The 10,013-nt window shown below is 46.9% G+C and overlaps 1 long non-coding RNA gene across 1 annotated transcript in view; it reads right to left on the bottom strand.

Annotated features, from left to right (window-relative positions):
- The window catches only part of LOC134359738 (uncharacterized), a 182,856-nt gene extending 174,890 nt beyond the window's left edge, over nt 1–7,966 (bottom strand). The window contains exon 1 of the long non-coding RNA XR_010021188.1: nt 7,673–7,966. This is a non-coding gene — a long non-coding RNA (uncharacterized LOC134359738). The remainder of the gene's footprint in view (nt 1–7,672) is intronic.
- Nucleotides 7,967–10,013: the final 2,047 nt, after the last annotated feature.

Consider the following 10,013-nt stretch of genomic DNA (forward strand, 5'->3'; position numbering starts at 1 on the left):
TGAGATGATCATGCCAACACTTGTCCATCAGGGAAGCCCTCGGGGCAGCCTTTAAGGAGCAGTGAAACCACTTACAAGGCCATTGAACTGCAGTTGATATGCCGCGTTGTGATGTAGCCTAACACCAAGGTTCTAGGCCATCGCAGCCCAGAGGTCTGAGATAAATTGGGAACCGCAGTCAGAGGAAACATCAGGTGGGTGCCAAATGGAGCACCCCAGGTGCTGGTGAACGCTCGCGCCACGTCTGCAGCCATTGTCAATGGTGAAGGGATGACCTCCGGCCACCTGGTGGTATAGTCCACCATAATAAGAAGGTGCGTGAAGCCACGGGAGGGAGGAAGAGGACCAACAAGGTCCACATTGACATGGTCAAACGTTCGCTCAGAGATCTCCAAAGGTGCCAACGGCGCCTGGACGTGACAGCTAATTTTTGCCTGCTGGTACTCTATACAGGCTACAGTCCAATCAGGCACGTCCTTCCTGAGGCCATGCCAAACAAACTTTAGTGCAGTTGGGTTGTTTAGCCAGGACAAGGTCCCACATGCAAGGTCAACCTCTAAAGCAGAGTGTCATCCGTTGTGTCCCATGGGTCCCAGTCCTGTTGCCGTTGGCGGCCTCCAGCGAGGTTTTGTCACTCTTTGCCTTCTCGACAATTGGCGACACTGGCAGCACACTCACTTGAGCACCCGTTGTCACACAGGAAGAGTCGCCTTGAAAGGGTGTCCGTAATGAACCGTGAGATAACCCTGGAAGCTGGAACCCTTACATAAAGACGTCATCACATCAGACCTGCCTCTTAAAGTGAAACTCCACCTCAATGTCAGTGGTTGTGAATTATGTACATTTCTCCCAGTTACGTTACCCTACAGTTGATTGATCATTACGGAAGGTCTCTCTGGAGCTTCCCACTCACTCTCTTCTTCCTGTCCCTTTTCCCAACCATGATTCCCCTCTCTCCGACCCTTTTCCACTCTCAGTCCGTAACACAGACCCACATCAGAATCAGGATATCATCACTCACACGTCTTGAAATCTGTTTTCTTTGCGGCAAAGTGCAATATAGAAAATTACTACAGTACTATGCAAAAGCCTATTTACAATATCTGTGCCTAAGACTTGCATATTTATACATATTTTCATTGCATAGTTTTTTATGTATTGCACTGTACTGCTACTGCAAAACAACAAATTTCACAACATATTTCAGTGATATTTAACCTGATTCTGGTTCTAAAGGAACTGAAACATCTGAAAGAAACCCTTGTGGTTTCAGGGAGAACATGCAGACTCCAGACAGACAACACCCAAGGTCAGGGCAAAACCCCGACTGACGGCATCTCTGCATGTTGTGTCACTCTCGATGTTTGAAGAATCTGTCTAGACTGTTCGATTTCCTCAACGGTCAATGGGTTAGTTCTTGATCACAGACCCATCCCACTCCGAGTGTCACCTATTGAGTGGCTAGCTGATATCTTCAGAATGGACTCAGAGACAAACACCCTCCATTCCTGTAACCATTCACAGTGTGGATCAGAGACAAACACCCTCCATTCCTGTAACCATTCACAGTGTGGGTTCAGAGACAAACACCCTCCATTCCTGTAACCATTCACAGAGTGGATCAGAGACAAACACCATCCATTCCTGTAACCATTCACAGTGTGGATCAGAGACAAACACCATCCACTCCTGTAACCATTCACAGAGTGGATCAGAGACAAACACCCTCCATTCCTGTAACCATTCACAGAGTGGATCAGAGACAAACACCATCCATTCCTGTAACCATTCACAGTGTGGATCAGAGACAAACACCATCCATTCCTGTAACCATTCACAGAGTGGGTTCAGAGACAAACACCATCCATTCCTGTAACCATTCACAGTGTGGATCAGAGACAAACACCCTCCATTCCTGTAACCATTCACAGTGTGGATCAGAGACAAACATCATCCATTCCTGTAACCATTCACAGTGTGGATCAGAGACAAACAGCCTCCATTCCTGTAACCATTCACAGTGTGGGTTCAGAGACAAACACCCTCCATTCCTGTAACCATTCACAGTGTGGATCAGAGACAAACACCCTCCATTCCTGTAACCATTCACAGTGTGGATCAGAGACAAACACCCTCCATTCCTGTAACCATTCACAGTGTGGATCAGAGACAAACACCCTCCATTCCTGTAACCATTCACAGAGTGGGTTCAGAGACAAACACCCTCCATTCCTGTAACCATTCACCGTGTGGATCAGAGACAAACACCCTCCATTCCTGTAACCATTCACAGTGCGGGTTCAGAGACAAACACCATCCATTCCTGTAACCATTCACAGTGTGGGTTCAGAGACAAACACCCTCCATTCCTGTAACCATTCACAGTGTGGTTCAGAGACAAACACCCTCCATTCCTGTAACCACTCACTGTGTGGGTCAGAGACAAACACCTTCCATTCCCATAACTATTCACAGTGTGGGTTCAGAGACAAACACCCTCCATTCCTGTAACCATTCACAGTGTGGATCAGAGACAAACACCCTCCATTCCTGTAACCATTCACAGTGTGGTTCAGAGACAAACACCCTCCATTCCTGTAACCATTCACAGTGTGGATCAGAAACAAACACCCTCCATTCCTGTAACCATTCACAGTGTGGTTCAGAGACAAACACCCTCCAGTCCTGCAACTATTCAGCTTGACAGCATCACATTTGCTCAGACCTATCTGTTCTGAAGCTGAAGATTATTGTCCTGTTCCACTCAGGTAATTATTATCAAAGAGGAAGTAACTACCTTGCAACAGTTGTAACCACTTGTTAACTCTTGATGAAAGGTTAACTCTTGATTTCACAATTTACCTGCTGGCATTGCATTTTCTCTGTAACTGTAACACAATATTCTGCATTATTTTCTCTTCCCTACCTGAATGTAGGGCATGATCTGCCTGGAAGGCGTGCAAACAGAAGTTCCCTCTCCTTCCACCTATTGTATCTTGGTACACATGGCAACAATAAAACAACAGTTTAGACTTTGAGTTAATGTTAAAAGATTTAGGATTTTAAAAAATGTATTGAAACATGTAAAAAAGTTTGTGTTCTCCACCTCCTTTAAACAACTTTTTCAATCGAGGGGAAAACGTTGCTTGATAAACAATTAAAGAGGATCCATGCAAGCAAAGAGTCTTTATTATTTTTTAAAAAGATATACTGCACAGTAATAGAAACTTCCAACCCAACGATCCTATGCAGCCCAATTACTCCCATGTGACCAATTAACCTGCTGACCCATACGTCTTTGGAATGTGGAAGGAAACTGAAGCACCCAAAGGAAAGTCAGGGAGAATGCGCAAACTTTTTAGACTGGCAGGAATTAAACCCAGTTGCTGGTGCTGTCATAGTCATAGTCATAGGCATACTTTATTGATCCCGGGGGAAATTGGTTTTCGTTACAGTTGCACCATAAATAATAAATAGTAATAGAACCATAAATAGTTAAATAGTAATATGTAAATTATGCCAGTAAATTATGAAATAAGTCCAGGACCAGCCTATCGGCTCAGGGTGTCTAACCCTCCAAGGGAGGAGTTGTAAAGTTTGATGGCCACAGGCAGGAATGACTTCCTATGACGCTCTGTGCTGCATCTCGGTGGAATGAGTCTCTGGCTGAATGTACTCCTGTGCCCACCCAGTACATTATGTAGTGGATGGGAGACATTGACCAAGATGGCATGCAACTTCTCCAGTTATAGTGTGATAGATACAGAAGTGTGATAGCTTTACTCTAACTGTTACACTACCGTGGCACCTCTAAAAAATGAACAAGTCTTCCCATTCTGCATTTGGAATGTGTCAGAATGTGTCACATGCTGGATGCCAGTGATCGTGTGATGAACCCTGCGGTAGCACACAGTGGTCAGTGGTGCTCCTCCCAGTGTTGAAAGGCTTAGCTAGAGTCAATGTAGAGAGGATGTTTCCTGCAGTGGGGGAGTTTAGGGCCAGAGGACACAGCCTCAGAATACAAGGATGCCACTTTAGGAGAGAGATGAGGAGGAATTTTTTTATCTAGATAGTGGTGAATCTGTGGAATGTATTGCCAGAGACAGCTGTGGAGGCCAAGTCATAGGGTATATTTAAAGTGGAAGTTGATAGGTTATTGGTTAGTAAGGGCATCAAAGGTTACAGGGAGAAGACAGGAGAATAGGGTTGAGAGGGATAATAAATCAGCCACGACAGAACAGACCCAATGAGCCGAATGGTCTAATTCTGTTCCCATGTCTTATGGTTTTATGTTTGCTCAGAAACAGCCAAGCTTGGATGATTTATACCAAAATGCAATATATCATTGTTGCCTGGACTCGGGTTGTCAGTGCGAAGTCATTATATTATTTATAAAAGGAGGTGATGAGGTGTTGGCCTCTTTTCCAACATTGCAAACTCCAGGGCCAATGAGCACAGTATCTCCTCCCTCACCCATGGTTTTGCAGGCTTGTGAAGCTGGAATCTGGTGAGGGAAGAGTCCCCCTGGAGGAGGGGTGGAACCCAGGGCAAAGCTGACTGCCACAGTGAGGCAATCGTACACACAAGAGATTCTGCAGATGCTGGAAATCCAGAGCAACATCCTTAAAATGCTGGAGGAACTCAGCAGGTCAGGCAGCACCGATGGAGGGGAATAGGCAGTCAATGTTTCAGGCCAAGACTCTTCATCAGGACTGGAAGGAAGGGGGCAAAAGTCAGAATAAAAAGATGGGGGAGGGGAAGGAGTAGAAACTGGCAGGTGATGGGTGAAGCCAGGTGAGGGGTGGGTGGGTGTAGGATGGGGGTTGAAGTAAGAAGTTGGGAGGGGATGGGTGGAAGAGGTAAAGGGTGAAGAAAGAAAACTCTGATAGCAGTGGAGAGTAGATCATGGGAGAAAGAAGGGGGAGTTGCACCAGTGGAGTAATCAGTTGTGGTTTCTAAATACTTCCTGGTGGATCTGCATCTTGTCAGATTGAACACAGTGAGGGAACAGTGGAGATCTTGAGACGCAGCGTGGTAAGCTCAAGGGCAAGATGATGTTACTGGGACTGGAGGATTGAGAAATGAGGCTGGGTTCCCCCCGCCCCCCCCCACGATGTTCTGGAAGCTTCTAAAGTCATGAGAGGCACAGATAAGGTGAAAAGTCGTGGTCTTTTTCACCAGGGTAAGGGAGTGGAGTGTAAAACTGGAGCGGGTAGCATTACGGTACGAGGCGAATGATTGCAAGGGACCCGAGGGGTAACGCTTTAAGCACAGTGGCGGGTATATGGAACAAGCTGCAGAGTCAAGTACAACTAGAATAGTTAAGTTTAGAGATGATGAGTCGAATGCAGTCAGTGGGACGAGCTCAGACAGATACCTTGGTCACCAAGGACACGAAGGGCCGAAGGGCCTATTTCCGTGCTTTATGACGCCAAATCCTGACCCCAACACATTGTAAAAGGGAATTCAATTCTAATTTATAAATAAAGAGCCTGTTGAAGTGACGGAGATCATTGGAAAAACAAAAGCCCTGTTGGGAAGCGAATGTACTGGTCTACTCTGGGTGACCAACACCGTCTGCTCTAGACAGACTGTTTCAACAGCATCTTCTCGGGACCACGCGGAATCGCGGGAGTTCAGCCATTGACCTTGAACTCTAAACAAAGCAAAACCTCCACTCCGACCAAAGGGGTCTGAATAGAGCAGAACTGTTTTTAACTGTCCACGGGTAGTATGCCGTCCTTTACTGAAACTGTTCTAGCATTAAGTTTCATGTTGTAAACGGAAGGGGCAGCGGACGCACTTTCAATCCAACTTTCACAGAGGGAACAGGAATAACTAAAAGAAAACACCTACAGTATTTGCAGGGCGGCAGGGGAAGAGTTAAGGACGTGGGCTGAAGTGGATTGCTCTGGGGACGGCTGCGAGACTGCGGCGTTCAGCACGATTGCCTTCAAACCCTGCGAGTTTCGGTCCCGCTCCAGAAACTGAAATACATTCAGGCTGACCCTCTGGAGGGAGAGAGCAACGCCGTCGAAGAATCTGCCTCCGGAGGGAGGGGTGGTAAATCGAGCCCTTGAACTCTCTCTAAAATGGTCAGCAAACATCCCGCGGTACTAATTCCTCCATCGGCGTTGTGTCACTTCTGAGCGAAAGGCAGAGAAGCGTTTCTCAAGTCCAGCCCGCTCTCTCTGAAACCGCCTCATCACAGCTCTGTTGTATTGGGGAACTGCATTCTCCGGACCAGAGTGAACCCCGCCGTCAACCGCTGTAAACGATACACTGCCCTCAATGAGATGATCAAACCCGCGTCCCAGCCGGGAATTGCAATATTTAGCTATTTCAATGACAGATCGTAGCTAATAATTACGCCACTCCTGATTACAAGTTTTGTTAATTGCGCTGTAGGAAATAACAACCGTTTAATTACCAGTCCCCAGTAGCACGTCTACAAAAGAAACTGCCGGGAAATTCCGATCAAAGGCACGTAGTCTCCAGTTCGCTGTAAAATTAAACGTGCCCTCGGTTTAAAATGTTGCATTTCATGGGCTATTAGGAGAGAGTGCAGTCTCGCCTTGAGCGTTATTTGCGAGAAAAAGCGACACCATTCATTATTACAAGCAGCTCCTTTCGCAAGGTACAAGGTGCAGCGGTGATTCTCTCTCTCTGTGGCATTGAGAAAAAAATCCCCGACACAGCACAGAGCTGTAATAGTGTGTGTGTGTGTGTGCGCGCCACTTTATAATCTCTGAATGTGTGCCACGGTACTAGTGAATATATATATTTAAAGGTCAGAGTATGAAGTGTTTGTCAATGCAGATGTCAAAAAGTGTCAGCGAGGAACAGTCTGATTTCTCATTTGTTTCAAGTCTTTCATCGGACTCTACGGCCCTCTGTAATGACAGGTTAATTGACAGACAGCCTATTTTACGCGCTGTTCCATCCCAGCGTATTGTTTAATTATAACAAGGCTCCCGCGCCTTAAACCAGAGATGTTTATTCACAATTAGTTGGAAAAGTTAAACGCTTTCCTCGCGTGTTTGGCTAAGACGGAAGGTTTGCTGCATCTGAACTCGTGTTGCAAAAAAAACAACACACCCACGCTTTATGATTCCCCCGCCCCCATCATACATTGCTCCCTCTCCAAGACTCGGACTACCTGCATTTCTCCTCCACAGGCGCATTCAGCCCGTCGTCCCCCAACCACCCATGCCTTTTCTCCCCCCCTCGACCTCCCACCCTAACCCCTCGGCCGGGGACTGAGCCACGCCGTCCATTCTAACGGCAGCACCCATTCAATATATCCCGCGGGAGCAACCAAGAAACAGGCGGAGTTTCCATCCGAAAGGACGCTGCTGTAAATAAAGAGCAAATCTTTGAATTTCCCCCGAAAGAACAAAGTTAAAAGTAGCGCATAGTTGGAGAGAACTGTGAAGGAACAGCCCGCCTCCAATAAGTACTCACAAATTTCAGGCTGCCTACGTTGGACTGAATACCGGCGGGAAGGGGGACATTAACCTGGGAGACAATCGAAATGAGAGTGGGTTTCACGATGCGGAATGTCGCTTCCCCCGGCGAATTGAAGTTGCCCATCAGCTCACAGGGGGACGGCTGCCCCTCTCCACCTGACGCGGATCCGGGCTCAGCCGGACCCCGAGTTCGCCTCTCCTACCTGCTCGGTGGTACATCGGCAGGAATCCCGGCGGCGTCACCGCAGCCTCGGAGTGAGATCGGCTCTCTTCTCCCGCAGTATTCTCCCCTCTTCCCTACCGAAGAGGAGTGGAAGCCAAGCACATAACTCCACGTACAATCACACCAACTCGGGCAGCAAGAACTCCGCGCTCCCAACCTCAAAGGGCTTCGGGTCTTAATTCTAATGAAGAGGCGCGGCAGTAAGGCTAATTTTGATATTTAAGGTGGCAAGTATGGCAGATGAACTATACATTATTATTTTTCTCTCTCTATCCTCGCTCCTGCCCCTCTCTTCTCCTCCTGTTATTTGGAATCTGAATTTAAACGCAACCCCCTCTCCGCTCTCAGCCAGCACGCAGGCGTTGTAGGCACAGCCACACCGCTTAAAGCGGATCACCTCTCATCTGCTCATCCGTCTCCCCTTTGCCATCACCAAAAGAAATGTTTAATTCCCCGTCCTTACTTCACCGCCCAATAATCCCCTATATCGTGTGTATCTCTAATATCGGTGTCGGAATTGCAGAGGAAAGAGAGGAACACGCGGTAACACAGACAGAAAGCTGGAGGAACTCAGCAGGCCAGGCAGCATCCACGGAAAAGAGTACAATCGACGTTTCTGCCCGAGACCCTTCAATCAGTTCTGCTGAAGGGTGTCGGCCCGAAACGTCGACTGTACTCCTTTCCGTCAATGATGCCTGGCCTGCTGAGTTCCTCCACCATTTTGCGTGTGTTGCTCGGATTTCCAGCATCTGCAGATTTTCTTCTGTTTGTAACACAGACAATTGTTGGTCAAACGGCAGTCTATGGAGAGGAATACACAGACGACGTTTCGGGCTTTCGTCAGAACTGGAAAGTAAGGGCGAAGAACCCAGGATACGAAGAACTTCTCTCCATAGATGCTGCCTGACCTGCCGATTTGCTGCAGCATTTTGTATGTGTGTTACTCTGGATTTCCAGCACCTGCAGAACCTGTTGTATTTCACGGAGGTGTTTTCCCCTCTCAGGGGCAGAACCCGGAAGAGCTTTGAAATGGGGACCAGGCTGAGGTGTGAGTGGCCGCATTAAACCAAGATCAATCAGGTAGCGATCCTTCACACAAAGATTAGGTAATTCTCTCTCAGAGAATCGGGAATAGCATCCTATACAAGAGCACGGGGTGAGGGGCTGTCTCCTACTAATCGACACCTGAACTCACTGGACAGAATCATCGCCTCATCTCACGGCCTGCACCTGTTCCCAGGGCAATTTATGGACATGAGGTTCAACGGAACGGGTGGGGTTTTCATCCAAATTCAGCCATAAAGAATTTAGTAAATATATATAGGAGAACAGTTTGAAGATTGTTTACTGTAATTTCCAGTACACAAATGTAAAGGAGAACACAAAAATTGTTACTCGGGATCCGATGCAGCACATACAAACAAAATAAGATCAACACCACGATAATGATAAAAACACACAATAAATATAAGTACGTAAGATAGCTTATGTACATAGATTGATTTTACGTCCAGAAAGTGGCATAACGTGACAGTGTGTGTACATAAGGTGACTGACAGGAAATGATAAAGTAGTGGTGGTGGGTTAGTGGGTGGAGGTGTTGATCAGCCTTACTGTTTGGGGAAAGTAACTGATTTTGAGTCTGGTGGTCCTGGTGTGGATGCTACGTAGCCTCCTTCCCTGATGGGAGTGGGACCTGCAGTCCGTGAGCTGGGTGGGTGGGATCCTTTATGATATTACTGGCCCTTTTCTGGCACCTTTCTTTATATATGTTCTTGATGGCGGGCAGGCTGTTGTCAGTGATGTGCTGGGAAGTTTTGACTACCCATTGTAGACCCGTCCTGTCCAGTGCAGTTTCCTGTGCAATGCAGCGATGCAATTTGTTCGGATATTCTCTACAGTGCATCTAGAATGATGTGAGTATAGACGTGCAAAGACCAGCAAGCTTCAGCCTCCTCAGAAAGTGCAGGTGTTGGTGAGCTGTCCTGATTGTGCTGAATGTGTTCTGGGACCATGAGATGATGTGCACTACCAGCAGTCTGAAATTGCTCTCAGTCTCTGCTGCTGTGCTGCTGGTGTAAAGAAGGGTGTGAGTTTCGTGAGTTCTCCTTAAGTCCATCATCCAAGTTCAGCAATAAATAATTTGGTAAATATGTGTAGAAGAGTTTCAAGGTTAAACATAAAAGCAGTAGAATGGAACTAATTGCAGAAAAAAAACCTGCAGATTTTATTATATAAATCTGAAAATAAAATAAAACCAGAAAATGTCAGAAACACACAGCAGGTCAGGCAGCAGCTGAGGAGAGAGAAACAAAGCGCTA

This window comes from Mobula hypostoma, chromosome 2 (genome assembly GCF_963921235.1).
Source record: "Mobula hypostoma chromosome 2, sMobHyp1.1, whole genome shotgun sequence".
NCBI lineage: Eukaryota > Metazoa > Chordata > Chondrichthyes > Myliobatiformes > Myliobatidae > Mobula > Mobula hypostoma.